The 19,844-nt window shown below is 43.1% G+C and overlaps 2 protein-coding genes and 1 pseudogene across 7 annotated transcripts in view; 2 read left to right on the top strand and 1 right to left on the bottom strand.

The window, feature by feature from the left end:
- Window positions 1-5,928, bottom strand: part of Sept2 (septin 2) — a 35,902-nt gene extending 29,974 nt beyond the window's left edge. For 3 of the 6 annotated variants that reach the window (XM_004637369.2, XM_023722234.1, XM_023722235.1), the window contains exon 1: window positions 5,474-5,589. The gene's annotated coding sequence lies outside the window, so the exon portion shown is untranslated. Of the gene's footprint in view, window positions 1-4,803; window positions 5,081-5,473; window positions 5,590-5,910 lie in introns of those variants that run through there. The other 3 variants (XM_023722233.1, XM_023722236.1, XM_023722232.1) reach the window with 3 other exon arrangements.
- Hdlbp (high density lipoprotein binding protein) overlaps window positions 5,695-19,844 on the top strand; it is a 71,804-nt gene continuing 57,654 nt past the window's right edge. The window contains exon 1 of the mRNA XM_004637367.3: window positions 5,695-5,954. The gene's annotated coding sequence lies outside the window, so the exon portion shown is untranslated. The remainder of the gene's footprint in view (window positions 5,955-19,844) is intronic.
- Window positions 17,285-17,964, top strand: LOC101585354 (annotated as a pseudogene).

The raw sequence follows: 19,844 nt of genomic DNA, 5'->3' as shown, positions 1-19,844 counted from the left end.
GCTAAGCTTGTTCTAAGTAGGTGCTTTAGACCACTGAGCCATCTCTCCAGCCCCTGAGAAGTAAAACTTTCTAAAGGAAGAGGGAAGACAACAGATGGAGTATGAGTTATTTTAGCAAGAGTTAATATCTTGACTTCACTTAAACTGAACAATCAAAGTAAGCCAAACAACCAACTTAATCAAGCTAATCCAAACTGAAAAATAGTAACTTAACCAAACCAACAAAAGTTAGAAAAAGCAGGGAGATAGCTCAGTAGAATAAGCACTTGCCTGGCAAGCACAAGGGTCTGAGTTCAATCCCCAGTTCTGCCAAAAAAAAAAAAAAAAGTTAGAAAAGGCAACAAGAGAAAACACAACATCAATAGCACCTAAATCAAATAATCAGGGATGAAACTTAATGACTTTTTATCAGTCATTATAAATGAAAGAAATTCACACTGGGGAGAGAGCTCAGCAGCTTAAGCACCTGCCTGCCAAATGCAAGGTCCTGAGTTCAATTTGTAGTACCAACATAAAATACAATAAAAAAAAAAATCAGTAACAAAAACAAATAAATTCATTCCTTAAATGAGAGCGGTGGTAATTTAGGAGTACAGTACTGTATTTGCCTATCACGCATGAGGCTCTGGGTTCCATCCCCAGCAATAAAGTGAGAGAAAAAAAATTACTTCAGTAGGTAATGAAGGGCAGAAACACTGTAAATCAGTTATACTCTTATTTATTTATTTTTTTTTTTTGCAGAACCAGGGATTGAACTCAGGCCCTTGTGCTTCCCAGGGAAGTCTTACTCTACTGAGCCACCTCCCCAGCGCCAGTTATACTCTTAAAGGCAAAAAGTCTAAATAAAATCTTTGCTAGTAACTTGGATTTCAGAAATTTATCAAAAGATCTGTCAATACTAACCATTACAACAAATTAAAAGAGAAGAAATGTAAGTAGGGGCTGATGAGGTACATAATAAAGCTCAGCAACAAACACTGAATAAACTGCTCATGCCAGGCATGATGGGTCACACCAGTCATCCGACACTGGACAGGCTGAGGCAGAAAGACTGCTGCTTGAGGCCAACCTGAGCTAAGTAGACGAGTTCAAGGTCAGTCTGAACTACACAGTGAAACTTTTGTCTCAAAAATAATAACAAAGTGCTTAAATACAACTAGAACGGTAAACTTAATTTATAATCAATTAGGCATAAATGTCCATTACAATAATTATGTTAAGGCAGTTAAGAAAATTTCAAACACAAAAGTGCAATAAAACCCAATGTACCATGGATTATCCAATTTCAACAGTTAAGAAACTAAAGGCCAGGGTCAGGGGATATATCAGTAGCCCATGAGCTACTTAGAAACAAAAAATGAGGTACACAGTTCATTAGGAACAGTATGTATCCTAAAAAAATGGCTCCTAAAATCACTACCATATCTAGGAAAAACTAGTCAGTTAATATAACCAAATACTCATTGAGTATTTGTATTTCTCAACTGAGTTTTGTTTTTTTTTTAAATTTGAATCAGGACCAAATAAAATCTAGACACGATAATTTCACCATGAATATTTAATACTACCATAAGTGAATTCAGTGACTACAGTGAAGAAAAACAAAAACTTTTTTGCTGCAAGGACTGAATACACAGAAAACACAAATACCTTGGCTTTAAAAATAAAGAATTCTAGCCAGGCATGATGGTGCATTCCTATAATACCAACACTTAAAAGGATGAGGCAGGATAACAAGTTTGAACTCAGTCGGGGACCTTATTGATGATAGGTTCTGGCCTAGTATGAATTGCTAAAATCATCATGGTGGTCATCTAATATGGCCGACGTCCTTAAAACAAAAGCCCATCTTACCAAGACCAAGCTCCCCCTTCTTCTCCAGCTTAGCCCAGGACATAATTTTCTTTCTTCTTCTTTTTTTTTCTTTGGTCAGAACCGGGGATTGAACTTAGGTCCTTGAGCTTTCCAAGCAACTGCTTATTCTACTGAGCTATCTCCCCGGCCCCAGGACATAATTTTATTCCGCCCTTCCCGCCGCCTCAGGGAGGACTCCCAATCAACTTCTCAGGTATATCTAAACATCCTCTCCAAACTCCAGCCCCGGAAAAAGGTCACAAAAGCCTCAGCATCACTTTGTTCCAACTGACAGAGAATTCTCATCCTTCCCACATTCTGTCCTAAGTCCTCAAGGAAAAATAAAGCCCCTTTCCCTTCTTCCTTCTGCCGTTTCTCTGCTCTGCCAGTTATGTGAAAAAAACCTATCAAGTGAGAGGTTGTCTCAAAAAAAAGGACTGGGGATCTAGCTCAGTGTGAAGGCTCTCAATTCAATCCCCAGTAACATAAAAAAACAAAAAACAAAACCCAACAACTCATTTGGACACGGTAGCACCCATCTGCATTCCTGCTATTGGATGATGATGACCACTTGAGCCTAAGACTTGGAGGCTAGTCTGAACAACAGTAACACTGTGTCCAAAAAAGGGGGCAATTTTAGAGTAAGATAAAGTCAAAACATTTTTGTGAGTGCTGTGGTACACATATGCAATCCCAGCATTCTGTGAGGCTGAGGCAGAAAAATTCCAAGTTTGAGCCAAGCCTGGATAACTTAACTTAGAAAGACCCTGTCTCAAAATTAAAAAAAAAAAAGACTGGAAATTAATTCAGTGTAAAAGTCCTGGGATCAATCTTCAGTATTACTCCTCATAAAAAAGTTTCTATATAACAGCAATATAAAAGAATGAAAACGAGGCTAAAATATCATTTACAACAGAGCAAGAAATTTTTAACATGTAACAAATTCAGAAATGGAGAAATCTGGATCACCAAAAATCAAACCATATTTTCCCCAAGTTAACGTTAAGTAGTTACAGTTAAACCTGGAATACCTTTAGACATGCCTTTTTTTTTTTTTTTTTTTTAAAGGCTTGGGTAGGGGCTGGTGAGATGGCTCAGTGGTCTAAGGCACCTATTTAGAACAAGCTTAGCAAAGCACAGGGACCACGGTTCAATCCCCCAGCCCCACGTGCCAGCCAGCCACGCCTCCTGGTGGGCTGAGCTGCCCCCCAAACACAAATAAAAATAAATTAAAAAAAAAAAAAGGATTGGGTAATACCCTTCAAGTTTACATGCAAGGATACATTGAGGAAAAGGTGCACTCAACAGTTAATTCATGTATCAGATTTCAAACCTACACAGTGTGCCGCCATAGTATCCTGAAATGACTCTTTGGTCCTCAACAGAACCCACGCATTATTGAAAAAGGGGTTCTTAGCCATGCTGTCCACTGTGAGGGCTTGTGTTGGCTCTGAGTAACTTCGTGAGAGTGCTGTCTGTCCCCTTGGACACCCATGACTGAGGGCTGATGGTGTTCCCGGAGGGGAGAAAGGTGACTCAGTCCCATCAGTCTCCCTCCCAAGATCTACCCCCTAAGGCACAAGTATAGTAAAATAGAAGAATCTGAATTCTCAAAAGACATTCATTCAACTGTGCTTTAATTTTACCAAGTTCTTCCTGCCACTTCCTAGTTTCATAAGTTTTCCCTGAAATATAATTGTGATCTAAAATGATTTCCTAACAATTGAAGTTATGAACTAAAGTAAAATGAAAGGGGACAACTGAAATTCTGAAGTACTTGGTTTTCATTGAGAAATGCTTGATCCAGCATCACAGAGCATAAAAGAAAGCAATTAACTTTAAGTCTTGAGTACTGACCAATTAGAGCTCCTGAATCTCAAAAATGTGCTGAAAAGAAAATTTTACCTTTATATCGTGATCACTGCAAATGTCAAAGTTGTTCTTTATCCTTGATCCAGTTTCCTTATTCTACAGTATGCTCGTTCCAATACACATTAGAACCAAATTTTCATGAGATGAAAAATGACAGCTAAAGCTACCCTTGGCATTATAAACTTGTTTTGCGAGTGCTATTTATATTAATGAGATACTCATGTGTAACTAGGAGCTACCATTCCTACACAAACTTTAATCTTATATCCCAAACCCACAAAATGATTCTGCCTCCCAATGTAGAATTCTGAGTTTCATAATCTCTTAGCCAAAATGCTTCAGATGTTTTCTCATTCAGATTCTTCAAATTTGAAAAATGCACATGTACAATATAAAATGTAATCCTCTCACCTGGGTCTGGGGCACCCCATAATCAAAGTACTTTCTATAGTGAAGCATGACCATTAACATAGAGTGGCATAAATACAGGCTAAACAACCCCATCTTCATTCTTTGGTCAAATGAGTTGTGGTGAACCCTTGGGGGGGTGGCAAATTTCCCTTTTATAATTCTCTATCATAGAATTGGGATAAAGGGACGTGAATCATATTCATGAACGATGAGAGGGAGACAACACCTCGTTTCCCTAGGACACCCTGCTAAATCAGAATGAGATCTGGTCTGATTTAAATGTTCTTGCTTTTAAAGCTGGGCATGACGGCCTGCCTAGAGACACCTAGAGACAAAAGTAAAAGAAATTTCCAACTGTGAGTCCAGTCTATAGCGCACAGCAAGAACTTGTTTCCATCAACAAGAGAAAAGCTCTTGGTCTTTACTCTGAGCTATGGTGAAAAATGGGAGAAAATGAGTATCAAAAGTAGATGTAATGGTAAATATTGCCAGTATAATGGGGGTGGTACAAAGAATTCCTGAATGGGAACTACCAAGACTAAACGCTAAAAATAATAAACTTAAAATTACAACTATTAGAAAACAGCTTTCATGATTTTTACACCACTGTAGTATTGGTCATGCTTACGATGACCAATACTACTCCAAAACATTAAATATTTACTGTAAGTATTACAATGACTTGGGCCACTCAGGAAATACTTGACAATCTAACGGCGTTCCAGAGCAAATACAGGGTGTGGGCACAGGCTAGTGGTGTGGAAGACCACAGCAGTTTGAACTAGCAGCTCATCTCGGCTGGGCTCTGGGTTAGTCAGTGCTGGCATTAGAAGCAAAGTAGATGGCAATGACGAGAAGGGACCAGAGAGAAAGAAGCCCAAGCGCTGTCCGGGCATGGCCGCGTCGGAGCTGAGGCCCACTGCTTCCCACCATCCCTGCCCAGAGTCCCTCCCCGCGAACTAACCCGCCCCCCGGGCTCTAACGTCACCACAGTCCGCAAAAAGCCGCAGCGGACGGCCAAGGCACGGCCTTTCTACCCTGGCTTATCCCCGGGGCGGGCTAGCTGACAGGAGAGTCCTGCGAACGTCGCGGAGCGGCTGACCCGCCGTCCTCCTTCCCAGAACAAAACGGCACCGTTAGAACGACAAGATGGCCACAGAACCACAGCCGCCCTCCACAACGCCACGCCTGCCGGCGGTCGACGACCCAACGCCCGGTATTAGGAGCCGGCCCCTGTTACCGGCTCCACGGCCGCTCTCGGGTGGGCGCTAGCCCCGCCGCTCGCTCCGGGATCCGGGCGCTCCTCCCCCACGCCCGCCCCGCCCTCGCAGCCTACCCACAGAGCCACAGAACACTGCCCGAGGGCTACGGCGAGAGAGTCCTACCCACACTCCCCAAGGAAGGGCAGGCCTCCAGCTCCAGCCGCCACGGGGTCGGGGAACCTCAAGACACACTCACCAACGCGCCGCCGGAAAGACAAGAGGACAATCGCGCCGCTAACGCGCCCGCCCCGCCCCGCACGCACATTACGTCACCACGGCGCACCGCCCCCTGCCAACTCATTCCTAGCCCTAGCTGCGCCGCCTGTCTCCGCCCTGCTCGGGCCGACTCCCACCGCGCAGGCGCAGACGCACCCCCTGGTTAGCGTCCGTGCAGGTGCCGAGCCCCTCCCTCGGCGGTTGGCCATATAGAGGCTGGGGGGGAGTAGGTCTAGCGTTGCCTCTTCTCCTTTACCAAGATGGCGTCTTGTCCATATTTCGCCACAGTTCCTACCTTATGAGCCTGGTTTCTTCTTCACGCTAATAAGATTGGAAAAGGTAATGAGATACTTCGCCTTGTGGGTAACTACAGTGGGGGAAAGGACGCTTCACCAGAAAGTTAGGTGACCAAGAAGATAAGAGGCGGCCGGGGCGGGCAGGTGGCGGAGAGTGCCGAATGGAGACAGGGAGGGGGTTTTCGACTCGGGACCTCTCCTCCAGGAAGATGGCGGCAGCACCGAGCTGCGAGCGCTGTGCTGGGCCGGCTCGGGGCTGGCGAACGCCGGCGGGGCCGCTCTGGCCGCCGCCGCGGCCGTCTCGATGGTACGTCGCCGCCCCGGGATTGGCTGCCCGCGGGTCCCGCGGGAGCACGCCAGCGCACACCATAGAGTCGCGTGGGTCCCCGGGGAGGAGGCCTTCCGGTGCCGGGCGGCCCGCGCCCGTGGGGGAGGGCGGAGCCGGTGCGGCCTCGCTCCTCCTGGTCGGGGGCGCCAGGTGAGGCCTCTCCCAGCGCCGTCTCGGAGTTGGGAGCGTACCGTACCCGGTTGCGGCCTCACCGGACGGGCGCGGCCTCGCAGCCAGATGTCCTTTCCTCCGTCCCGGGCCCCCCTAGGCCGCAGGCGGTCGAGAACGCCCGTGCGGGCCTGGCGCGAGGCCCCTCCCCAGGAAGCCTCCCTAAGATAGCCTAATGGAGAGAGCGCTTCTGGCGACCCTCGTGGGTGACGAGCGCGGTGCCGCCCCGACACAGGGCGTGTTGTGAAGGCGTTTTGCGTAGCCCCTCGAAGAGAAGGGGTCAGGTGCTGCTGATGGTCGCTGCCTTGTGCTCTCTCCCACCCAACGGAAGCGCGTCAGACTTGACATGGGGCTGCGCACTCTGCAAACCAAAGTGACCACCGACTTGTGTTTTGATTTTTAAAAATGCTCAACGGTCAATGGAAAGGCCTGGAGGAACTTGGGGAGGTGGTAATCTTCATTTACAGAGTTGCCCTTGAGCTGTCCCACACTTCTCTGGAAATGACTTCACACATTTTATTTGATGTGTGAGGAAAGTCAGTGGCTTTCTTAGCAGACTCTGAAAACCTTTTCAGTCTGGTTAAGGCACAAGACAGGATTTTGTCTGAGGTTGTTGGTGGCCGCAGTACATAGTAAGCTCATGAAGGTATACGTGGTATAGCAACGGACAGAATCTAGTGCTTGCTTAAGTTTGTATTTTGATAATGTTGAACACTGGAAGGGTTTAACGCTGAGGTAAACTTTTAAGTGCAAGATACAGTAGAAAACCTGAAAGTGGTGTTTTTTTAAGTACCTGTTTGGTTAAGAATAGCTGCCAGCATATGAATATCCCCCTTCCCTGGATCAGAAACATCAACCATTATTAACCTACTGAAAGTCTTAGATTTGGAGAAAGTGGGACAGGAACAACTCCTGAAAGCCATTTAACTCACAATGAGGATTAAACTTTTTTTTTTTTTTTTTTTTTTTTTGCTGAACCGGAGATTGAACCCAGGGCCTTGCGTTTGCCAGGCAAGCGCTTATTCTCCAAGCCTTCTCCCCAGCCCAAAGAGTGAAATGATCATTGGTTTTTTTTGGTTTTTTTGACGGAACTGGGGATAGAACTCAGGCCCTTGTGCTTGTCAGGCAAGCGCTTATTCTACTGAGTTATCTCCCCAGCCCCTTAAACTTTCTTGATACTGTATTCTGTGTGGCAAACACAGTTGAATCAAAGTAAGGTCACCTGGGAGAAAGTACATCAAGTGTGAGGAAGACTAGGATAGTAGTTCCATGTCACCGCCCTCTTTTTATGGACAGCTGGCTTCTCCCATTCTCTTTTTTTAAAAATTTTATTTGTGTGTGTGTTTGTGTGTGTGTGTGGCCAGCTCAGCCCACCAGGGGGCGGGGCTGGCTGGCTTGTGGTGCTGGGGGATTGAACCGTGGTCCCTGTGTTTTGCTAAGCTTGTTCTAAGTAGGTGCTTTAGACCACTGAGCCATCTCACCAGCCCCTCTCCCATTCTCTTGATGGAAGAATTTATAGTATTTGGTTTATGATTGGCTTCTACCTTGTGTGGTGGAGTGTGAGACGGGAGGAGCACCCTTTAGAGTTCAGCCTGGCAATTTAGTGAGACCCTGTGTCAAAATTTAAAGATCTGGGGACGTGACTCAGTGCGAAGGCTCCAGCTTTATTTCCCACATATATACATGTAAAGAAAATATATATTGGAACTTGCCAGTACCAGCCATTGTTAAGTTCTTAGGATGCAACGGGAAGATTTTTACTTCATGAAGTTGGTGGTTTAGGAAATTCACTTTTAAGAGAAAACCAATGTGATAAATGCAGTAATGGAAATATGTGTAAGATGTAGAGTTAAGAGGCAGTGGTTACTTCTTGGAGTGTCTTCCTGAAGAAGTGTTCTTGAACTGGGGTTTAAAAGATAAGTTTTAACAGGTGGAGTTGGCAGCATGGGGTGCTCTAGACCCAGTGGTGCAAATGGCAACAAGATAAGAATTTGGTGGACTACCAGTGCTGTGAGGGTGGAGGGTTTGATTGACTATGGAATAAGGGCATCGTGTCCTTCAGTGACTCACCTAAAACATTTAACTTGAGCAGAATTTTAAATTATTATAGTATGATGTCTTAACCTTCTTTCGTGGGTCTCCACTAGAGCCTCCCAACAGGGAGTTATTTACTAAAAGGGCTTAAGCAGAATACATACTCTGGAATACATGTTGCCATGGCCTCTTGTGTGAACATCCTTCCCAAGCCAAGCAGTGGTAGGGAATCATTTCCCTTTTTTCATTATGCAATAAAGTCTCAAAGACAGCATGCAGCTGTCTCTTAGTTGCTGAGTTCTGGTGGCACAAAGTCTAAGATGCATGTAAAGATTTTTGACCAAGAAGAGAAACAGACATAGAGTCTCAACCAGTATAGGATGTCAGAATGAATTTTCCCTTAAATTGCAGAAGTACCGTAATATTTGGGAACCAAAAGAAAAATAATGAAAAGGGAGTCTTTGTATGTATGACATTTAAAAACTGATTTTCTGTTTTTTTGTGTTAATTTCTAGAATTAGAGACATTTTGAAGATGAAAGCTCTAGTAGGCTGCTGTTCTGCAAGGCTCTCCACAGTTCCTCGAGCACCACTTAAGATGAGCTAGGCTTCTGTTCTGAGGCAAATCTGGGAATCCTCTAATGTATTAGTCATCCTTTTAACATTTGCTGTTAATAATCTGGTGACTGTACTGACCATATGTACTCCTTTACTATTTGTTTATTTACTTATTTATTTTTGGTGGAAATGGGGATTGAATTTAGGCCCTTGCACTTGGCCAGGCAAGCACCTATTCTACTGAGCCATCTCCCCTGCCCCTCCTTTACTCTTTATTGGCACCCTCATAAATTTTAAAATTAAATTTTTTTCAAATCAAGAATATATTTTGGGGCCAGGGAATATATTTTTGGGGCTCAGTGGAATAAGCGCTTCCCTGGCAAGCACAAGGGCCTGAGTTCAAGCCCCTGTTCTGCACCCCCCCCCGAAAAAGAATGTATCTTCATGTAATTCATAGTCATCATCTTCAAATGACATGTAAGGAAAAAGTCACAGGGCTGGGGAGATAGCTCAGCGGCTTAAGTGCCTGCCTGGCAAGCATAAGGTCATGAGTTCAATCCCCAGTACCAAAAAAAGTCCTGATGCCCTTCCCCCAGTCACATTTACTTCCCTGCAGAGGATGCTCCTTAGCCTCTTATAGAATTCCATTCTTGGTTTCCAATGCTGAGCTTGTTTCCTTGACTTATTTGTATCTCCTACCCTTGTCTCACATATTGTTTCTTCACTTGACACTGAGCAGATGTGAAGTTTCTAGCTTTGTTTTACTCCTTTGCCTTTTTTATACTGACAGACTCAGGGCTGCCCAAAGTAGCTAAGATAAATCCTTAATTCAGTTCAGTATTTAGGTCTTAGTGTACATAAGTATGTTGTGTACACAGTGCCATGCACAATTGGGCCAGATAGTGTAATAGTATTACTTTAGCTGATGTTCTTGTATTACAAATCTTGTTTGGGTGTGTTTGTTGTTTTGTTTTGAGATAGGGTCTTGCTGTATACTTCCTGGTTGCCTCAAACTAGCTTATGTAGTCCAGGCTGCTCTGGAATCCTCCTGCCTCACCCTCCTGAGATTACAAAATCTTGTTTGTTTTTGTTTGCTTAGTTTTCTCTGTATTTGTTATTAGAATTGAGGTCCAGATTTTTTACTAGTTGTCTAAAGTCTCCTTTCAAGAAAGGTCCTTTGTATCTACAAGTTTGGAAGTTGGTGTTTTTCAGTGTCTCCAACCTCTTGTAATCTTGACTTTACCTGGAATTGTCTTCCAAATCTCAGTATTCTCTCTGAGTCTTGGCTTTCTGGAAGACATGTCCTCCTGTTTTGGTTTTATTCTCATTTTGGTGAAACACAGATCCTTTGTGTCCAAAAATGGTTTTTTCCCCTTTGTACTTGACTGAGAGTTTGGACCTGATTTTGCTTTTTCCCAGTCCCAGCATTGTAGAATTCTTCAGCCATCCTGACTATAGCTTTTGGCCTTTCTGTCTGGAAACTCACAACATGAAGCATAAGATTGCTTTGGAGTCTTTTCATCTGTTGCCTACTCTCGGACCTCTTATTTGGAAACACATGTTCTTCAAAACTAGTCTATTTCTTCATTTATTAGTTTGATTTCTTCCCGTTTACTTTCTCTTTCTGTACTACTGGATGGACCTTTTGACTAAAGGTCACTGTTTTTCCCTATTTTCTTCCTTCTGATATGTCTTTGTAAATTACAGATTGACAAGTTACATAGTTACAAACTGTGATACTGTGATTTATGAATATGTTTTGGCATAACGGATCAAGATAATGTATTTATCACCAGTTTTTTTTTTTTTTTTCTGGTGAAGCATTTTAAATGTACTTTTAACAATTTAGAAATGTATGACATTAAGTACTGTATTCCTCACATTGCCGTGTCTCTTAAACTTATTCCTATGTATTGAGGCTTTGTACCTCTGTTTAATTTTTATATTAGTACATATTTGCACTATGTAATGACTACATTCATTGTGGGGAGTTGGTAACACTACTAATTTTTTTCCATATCCCTTTCCCTTCTCTTTACCCTTATTAACCTATTTTTGGTTCGTAGAGGCAGTATCTCCTCATATGTCTCTGGATATTGAATTTTTTGGTAATTTTATTTCCTTTACATTGCTGTTCCTTTGGGCTGCTTTTCATCTACTGGAGAGTGTTAATGGTTTCTGTCTGGATATCCCTTCAAAGCCTCAGGCAGTTTTAGATGGAACTTTTGAGGAGTGACTGAATCCAGAGTGTGTAATTGATTCATGGTGCAATGTTAGGATTAAGGGTGGGTGATTGCTGCATTCATTTGCTGACTGGATTGGCATTGCTCTACCCTTAGTAGGCTGGCTACACTATAAGGGACAGAAAGAGTTTTGTCTCTCCCTTTTCTTGTTGCTTTTACTGTCTTCCACCACCATGCACAGTTGCCCCTCTGCCATGTGCAACCTGCTTTGGAGTCAGCCAGTTACGGACTGAAACCTCTGCAAACTGAGGTAAATAAACTTCCTTCTTGAATTTTGAATGTTGAGTATTCTGTCTCAGCAATGAGAAAACTAACTAAAATAGGGTTTTGGCCTTCATGTTAGAGCCTTTTCCGGGGTATCTATCCATTCATATCTTCATGGCTGCTCGTGTGTCAGAGGGACTCTTGAGTATGTGATCATGCCCTGTGTACTACAGCTTTCACTTTGCTTGGGATAGCAGCCCTCTGCTTCCTCTGCGTGTATCCCCAGAGAACTGTTGACAAGCCCCGTGCCTGGCAGCTTTGCTTAGTCTCAGCACTAACAGAGAAGAGCTTACTGCTTCTTTTCAGAATAGACTCCCACCCACCGCTGTGATTCAAAGATTTCTGTTTCCCTTTCCTGAGAAAAATGACAACCTTTCGCCAAGGCAGGAGAGGGACAGTGCCCCACTGTGCAAAGTTTGGTGTGAATCTCATTGCGTCCCTGCTTTTTAAGGTTGTTTTTTGAGACAAGATCTTGCTGTGTAGTGCAGACTGGCCTTCAACCTGCTTAGGTAGCCCAGGATGGCCTCAACTCCCAGAGATCCTCCTGCCTCAGCCTCCTGAGAGCAGAGATTACAGGCATTCACCACCACTCCCACTACTTTCTTAACCCATATTTTCCTCCTTTCAGTCAGGTTGTTTAAGCCTTCCCATAGCTGATACAGGATTCCACCCTTTTAGTTCTTTCTACTTAGTAGCCTTTACTTACTTACTTATTTATTTATTTATTTATTTATTTATTTATTTTGGCGGAACTGGGGATTGAATGCCTTTGCGCTTGCCAAGGAAGCGCATATTCCACTGAGCCATCTCCCCGGCCCCAACCCTTTTTTATTTTAAGGTTATTATCTCTACTTCAGTTTTTGTGTTTTGTGTCTTTTTTATTTTAATTTTTTAATAGACTGCAAATTGAAAATAAATTATTTACAAACATGAATGAATATAACAATAAAAATTGTCCAAAATAAAAATGAAGAAAATTTACAGATTAGTCATAATAGTTCACTGTCAAAACCAAGAAACTTATATTTAAATAATTAGAATTCTCAAAGTAGACAGGAGTAGGCAGTAAATATTTAAAGATTTAAAATTTCTAAATTTAGTTCAACTTATAATACTGTATTTCCAAGAAAAATGAACCTTTTGCACAGGAAATTTAAATCATACCAAGATGCATAAAAATGAAATTGTCCAAAACATATTGTAAAGAAAAAAATCATTAAAGCATATACATAAAAAATATTAGCTATGGAAGAACAAAATTAAATAGTACCTTATTCCACATTAGAAAGAAAAAAAGGACCAAGTGTGTAAAAAACTAGACTAATTAAAGGACTGAAAGAAAAGATCTGTCCTCTTTGTATGCTCTTCTTGACTTGATGGTTTGTGAAGATAAATCTGCCGTTATTCTGATGGGTTTTCCTTTAAACGTGATGTTTCTTTTCTTTGACGGCTTTTAGTATACTGTTCCTATGCTGAATTTCTGGGATCTTGATTATTATATGTCTGGGTGTGGTTTTCATTGGGTTGATGTTATTTGGAATTCTATATGCTTCGGTTACATGAATGTCAGATTGTTGCCCCATATTTGGGAAGTTGTCTGCTATTACTTCTGCCCATATTCTTTTTACATCATTTGTATTGACTCCTTCCTTCTCATTGATGTCTATTAGTCTTACATTGTTCATCTTTACATCGTCTTGTAGGTATTGAATTGAGTCACAGAGCAGAGGCAATACCTTCACCTTCAGCCTCTCTGCATTTCACTGCCTGTCTCTGTCCTTGTAGTCCATCACCCCCTACAGAGGGCTGTGCATCAGCACACCCAGAACTTAATATATGCTTTATACCTCTTGCAACCAAAATTACCTTATTGGAGAGTTGCTCTCCTACAGCAGACTGGATTAATGTTTGCAAATCCAGCAGAACTTTGAGAGGGTTTGGGGAGTAGTCTCAGATCATCAGCCTATTTTGTCTGCAGTGTGAGTAGTTGAGGAAGAAGATGACCCTCCCTCCCCAGCATTAGGGACTGCACTCAGGGCCTTTTACACTCTCGGCAAGCACTCCTCTGCCAATGACCTGTATCCTCAGTTACACCATCCTTTTCAGTAGTATTTTCTCATGAGTTTTATTTCCATATCTTTCAGACTTGTTTTGCATTCTAAACTTTCCAGTTGGGGAGATAGCTCAGTGGTCTAACCACCTGGCTGGCAAGCACAAGGACCCAAGTTTGATCCTTGGTACCGCATGCCATGGGGATCCAAGAACCCTGGGCACACCATACTAGTGGCACATGCCTGTAATCCCAGTGCTGGGTGGGCTGAGACAGGAGGATCACTACAAGTCCGAGCTGTGTTGTGAGATCCTGTACCAAATAAATTAGAGATATTTTAAAATTAAAAATTAAAAAATTCTTCTACTGTTCTATTGACTGACTGGGTTTGTTTTCATTGTTGTTGTTTTTTAGACAGCATTTTGCTATATGCAGTTCAGGCTGGCTTTGAACTCACGTTGTAGCCCAGGTTGGCCTCAAACTCTCCTACTTTAGCCTCCCAAGTGCTGGGGTTACAGGCATGCACCACCATGCCTAGCAACTGATTGGATTATGTTTTGTTATATAGATATAGATATAGATATAGATATAGATATAGATATAGATAGATACATATGTGGTGGAGTTTCAGGGTGGTGATACATGACTATAATCCCATCATTCTAGACGGCTGAGGCAATATTGCAAGTTCCCTGTCTGGGTAGCAAGACCTTCTCTAATAATAACATTAAAAAGGTGTAAGGGGCTGGCCAAATAGCTCAGCAGATTAAAGTGCCTGTAAGCAGGCACAGGGGCCAGGGATTCAATCCCTGGGCCTGCTGTGCAACCCCCCCCCCGGGGGGGGCACCCAGAGATACAGTTGTGACTGGGCTGGGCATGGTGGTGTGTGCCTATAATCCCAGCTCTTGGGAGGCTGTAAACAGGCAGATCACTATAAGTCCATTCTAGTAGTGAGACCCTGAACACCCTGTAGACCCTTCCCTAAAATAAATAAAAAGATCTAGGGGTGTAGCTCAGCATGATAACCCTGACTTCAAATCCCAATACTGCAAAAAAAAAAGCTTCACAGTCAAGAAATTCAAATACCTAGTGAAGTAACCAAGATTTCAAGTCTCACTAATGATCAAAGATTTGCCATTAAAATCATATTTCTCCCTTACTTAGCTGAAGAGAAAAGAAAGTGACTGCCTTAATTGTGGGGTGACAGAGAGAGGTAGATTAGAGGTAGTGACTATAGATCTTTAGAAGGACACTTTTACTCTACAGTATGAATCAGTGCATTACCATGTAATTGTGTTTGTAGGAACTTTATCTTAAGGAGGTTAGGCTCAAGTGGTCAGAATTTTCTTTCAGCAGTTTTTATATTGAGAAAAGAAAAAGTCAGAGACCCACAGGAAATTTCTTAAGTTATGTTCACTCAATCAGCAACATGTGGTTAACAAATAAGATAAATATATGTGTAAAGCTTGGAAAGACTGCCATGACCTATTTTTAAATGGAAATGGACATAGCAGGGGGATGAACTTATAACAAGTTCCTATTTTTATTTAAGGTATGTATTTATGCACAGGATAGCTGGAAAATATTAGACAATATTTTTTGAGATACTTCAGGAAGGAACCTAGGAGATGGCCAATTTTTACCTTGTTTTGTTGAGTTGATTCATATTTTTATGGAATCCTAAGACATCAATTTTTACCTTGTTTTGTTGGGTTGTCTTTTATAGTTTATGTTAAAAGTCCTGTTCCTTGGTCAGCCACCACTAAGCAAGCCCTCTATAGTACGAGGGTATTACTTCTGCAGTGTTAGCTAAAGCAGGGTTAGTGTAGGCTCTTCCTGTCCCACCTCAGGCCCTGTGGTAAGGGAGAGCTTCCCTCAGGAGTCTAGTGTGAATAGGTGACGTGAACAGCGGTCTTTTGCGTGTGGCAGCAGCCAAGTTTAGCAAGTGGTGTGAGCAGTCAGGAGGAATTCTTTTCCATTAAGTGTTTCTGGAAACACTCTCTCCTTTATGTTGATATCTCACAGTCCCATGAGGTGGACAGAAGAGAGAGTATTTGCACTACCAGGTGTCTTAGTTCCTGCTCCCCAACTCAGCAAAAGCCTGAGATACTCATGCAGTTGGGGATGTGGTCTCTAAGAGGGTGAAGATCTGGGCCTGTTTGTGTTTTGTTTTAGTTTTTGCTGTATTTATTTTTTAAGAAGGATCTCACGGTGTAATCTAGGCTACCCTTGAATTCAGTATTAGCCTGGCTGTGAACTCAGTCCTCTCTTGCCTCAGCCTCAGGAGCATTGGATTTCAGGCATGCAACACCACACCTAGTTTGGACCTGTTCTTAATCAGTTTGTGACCAACAGGACTTTTGTTTGTTCCATGGAAGATAAGAAAGCTGAGTCTCTGAGTTTGCTCACTTGTCTTTATAGCTCTCATAGTTCAGAACCCTTGATGACCTTGGTTCCTGTTTTTGAACTACCATTGAATGAGTAGCCTTGATCAGTGAGGGGCTTCAGGGACCAGCTTTTGTCCAAAGGTTTGCATATATTTGGATTAACAGATGGCCAACATGCAGATTGCTTGGATCAGTGTTCCTGTGTGACCAACCCATGTCCAGGGTTTGGAGTCCTTAGTCACTGTTCACTAGTTAGGTGTAGGTAGATGGTGTGAAAAGCGTCAGGTTAAATGTTACTTCTCTCTTGTTCAACTTCTGTACTGGCCACCTTCATTAGCATAAATTCTTGGTTCTTCATTACCATAAATCCTTTTTTCTTTTTCTTTCTTTTTTTTTGGTGGTACCTGGGATCTTACTCAGGATCTTGTGCTTGCCAGTTGCTTATGCCGCTCAACTGTCTCCCTGGATGCATTATTAGCATAATTCCTGACCCTCACCCTCCTCTGGGGTGTGTGAATGAGGCTGGGGCCTACGTTGAGGCTGGAGAGTAGTGGTTTTGGCCTTGCTCTGCCAAGTGAGAGGATACTGTACAGTGCTGAGCTGCTGAAGGACCCCCTGATGCCCCTGCAGGACACATTGCTGGTCCGTGCAGGCAGCCATCCTTTACGGCAGCCTTGGCTGGCTGGACCAATGCTACTTCTGCTTTTTTTCTGGAGAGAACGCCCTGCGACCAGACAAGTCTATCTGTGTTACACCTCTGTAGAAGCTGTTCTCAATACTTTCTGTGTATTGTTGGCTGTACAGGGGTCATATGCAGGTGTCATGTGTCAGTCCTGCCCAGTACTTGGCCCTGGCAGCTGAGTTTGGGTTAGGATGATGTGAGCAGAGACCCTACCTAAAGTCATGTAGTTAGGGACAAGTAGCTGAGGTCCCCCCACACACACCCAGGGTTCCTAGGGGAGAGAAGGCTGTCCTCTGTGGGTTTATTGGCAGCAGCACCTGCAGAGTGGCCCAGCCTAACAGTTTGCAGGCCCAGAGGAAGCAGAGCTGCTACAGAGGTTGCCATGCAGAAGCCTTGGGGAGTGGAAGCTGGAGAAGGCTCAAGACCTATACCAGAACAAGTATAGGTCTGGGTTGGGGGAGTGCAGGTGGAGAATGAGACCTCAAAGTCATGCTTTAAAGAGGATTATTTGGCTAGTTTTGAAATTGAGATTCAGGCAGCAACTTTTAGAAGAGGCACCCTTTCTAATACTGACCTCATGCAGAACACACTGCCTTCCTATGCAGTGGGCTACTCCACAATGCTACTTCTGTTTTCTTTCTGGAGAGAAGTTACTCAGTATGTGACTTCTGATTCCTTGTCATCTAGAATGGAAAACTTTTACCCTCTTATTAAACTTTCTCCCTAAAAACTACTGTTTCATTTGCCTTTGCACGCCTTCCCCATCATATCTCTTCTGTTAGCTACCCGCACCAAAGAGGAGGAGAAGGAGAAATAGAAGACCACAACTGGTGAGAAAGGAATTAAGAACTCTCCCTGTCAAGATGTCTGTTGGTGTGCCGATTAAAATCCTGCATGAGGCCAAGGGCCACACTGTGACATGTGAGACAAACAGTGGTGAAGTATATTGGGGGAAGTTCACTGAAGTGGAGGACAACATGAATTCCCAGATGTCCAACATCACAGTCACGTATAGGGATGACTGAGTGACAAAGCTGGAGCAGGTACACATCCGGGCAGCAAGATCCACCTTCTGATTTTGCCTGACATGCTGAAAAGTGCACCCATATTAAAGAGCATGAAAAATAAAAACCAAGGCTCAGGAGCTGGCCGGCGAAAAGCTGCTATTCTGAAGGCTCAAGTGGCTGTAAGAGGAAGAGGACGTGGAATGGGACGTGAAAACATCTTCCATAAACAAAGATAACTTTTATGTTGAACAGAACTGTTCTTACATTTTTTATTTAGGATATCTTGAGTTCACGGGGGTGGGCACTTGTGTGTATATCTTAGATTTTCTTTGACAGCTTTCTCTCTAGATCCTAGGAAATGTTACACTAAATAAATCTGGTGGTTCTGGTTTGGGAAAAAAAAATACTGGTTTTTTTTTTTAAAAGAAGGATGGCACTGCCTGCCATTTGCCTGTTAGGAACTATGTTGCTTCATGGTATTGCCTACTTAATGGAGGTGGACGAGCAGAACTTATAAATCGATTTTTTTCTTCCCTTTGTGTTCTTGGAGATGAACCACAGGCTTCTGAGCATCTTTTCAAATCATTGCAGTGCACACTCCAACCAGCATTTTTCTGGCTAGAGTAAAATCAAATATGTAACATTCTCTTTGCCAGTTTTGCTTTGTAGCAATATATGTTGCTCTGCATTTATAAGTGTTTCAAATAAATTACAAATGAATTTTTTTTTTTTGTCCAAATTTTTTAGTATTTTAAATTTGGTGGTCCTATAGCATTGCTTAAATTAGCATTTCGTGAAAATTTGATATAAAGAATATATATTTGTTTTCCTTTTGAAACAAGACTTCTCTTTTGGGGCCAAGATATAGCTCAGTGGCACAGTGTGTGCCTGGCAAACACAACATCCTGGGTTTGATTCTCTGAACAAACAAAAAAAGTGTTCTGTTTTGACATACTTGTTCATGCTAGGATCTGACATGCCAGCCACAGAGACCAAAGTCCTCTGTTGCCTCTGTGGCCTGTACCTTTTCTCAGCAGGGTTGTGGGACTTACCAAGCTAAGTCCAGGAAGAGCCAGGAAACTCATTCTGGGACCAGCCTTAGTTTGCATAGTACCTGGACATGGTTGTTATGTTCCTCTACAGACTAGTAAGTGTAGGGAGAAAAAGGTGTTATTACATCGGCTAGACAACAGAATGGTGGTTCATCTTCCCTTGACCCTGTGAAAAGTGCTTTTGGTTTTGGACCAGTATGTGGACGTGCAAAGTGGATGCTATCATGCCCAACCTCAGTTTCTTGTCCTTGGATGTCTGGGGCCACAGGCATTGCCTAACTGGTGAAGATGCTGCTGAGGTGGAAGGAAGGGGGGGGGGGGGGGGTCACAAACTTCCAGCCCTTGATTTCTTTCCTTGCTGCATGTTGTTTTAAAACCAGATCTTTACGCAGAGCATGGTGTAGAAGGACTGAAATGGTGATGGAGGGTCTTTTCTTTTCCATCAAATCGCATCCATTAGCTCCTACAGTATTTAGCTTTTGCTTTCAGTTGGCCTCTTGTGGCATACTGAGAACTTGGCACGTGTTAGGAGTCCTATAAGAAAATTGACTCTGATGTGTACTTCTGTTTGCCTTGTCTGTCTGCTCCCGATCCTAAAGGTTGCAAGTGTGTGCAAGTATCTGTAGTTTCCCTTTCTCCTGCTCCTTGGGCCCTGTTCCTTGTGTATGTCATGGGTTGCCCTGTCTGGAAGTGTCCCTGAGACTGGTATCTTGCTGTCCTTTAGGATAGCCTATGATTGGGCCCACAATACTAGTGGCAGGCGTCAGTGGAGCTTCTCAAGTATAGTGTCTGAAGAGTTGGTTGGGGCCTCCTGCTTGTTCTCAGGGGTATCTCCCTGTTCACCTTGTGTCACTTGGTATACGTATCTGGCTGAGGTCTTGGTAGCTTCCTTGACACTTTCTGGTAGTTCCAAAAATAAGGTTTCCTGAACTTTGACAAAATGAATGAGTAATAGACTTTAATATCATAATGATGTCTTTATGTTATACCACATGAAATGTGCAGTGATCTTAGTACTTGAACCGTGATTGAATTTATAATCAAAATGGGTTTGGCTTTCAACTTAAATTGCCACTGTTATTTGTCACCCCTTTTTAGAGAGAGAGAGAGAGAGAGAGAGAGAGAGAGAGAGAGAGAGAGAGAGGTGTGTGTGTGTGTGTG

Source organism: Octodon degus, unplaced genomic scaffold, assembly GCF_000260255.1.
Source record: "Octodon degus isolate 3935 unplaced genomic scaffold, OctDeg1.0 scaffold00089, whole genome shotgun sequence".
NCBI lineage: Eukaryota > Metazoa > Chordata > Mammalia > Rodentia > Octodontidae > Octodon > Octodon degus.
This window is presented reverse-complemented; position numbering and strand designations above follow the sequence as displayed.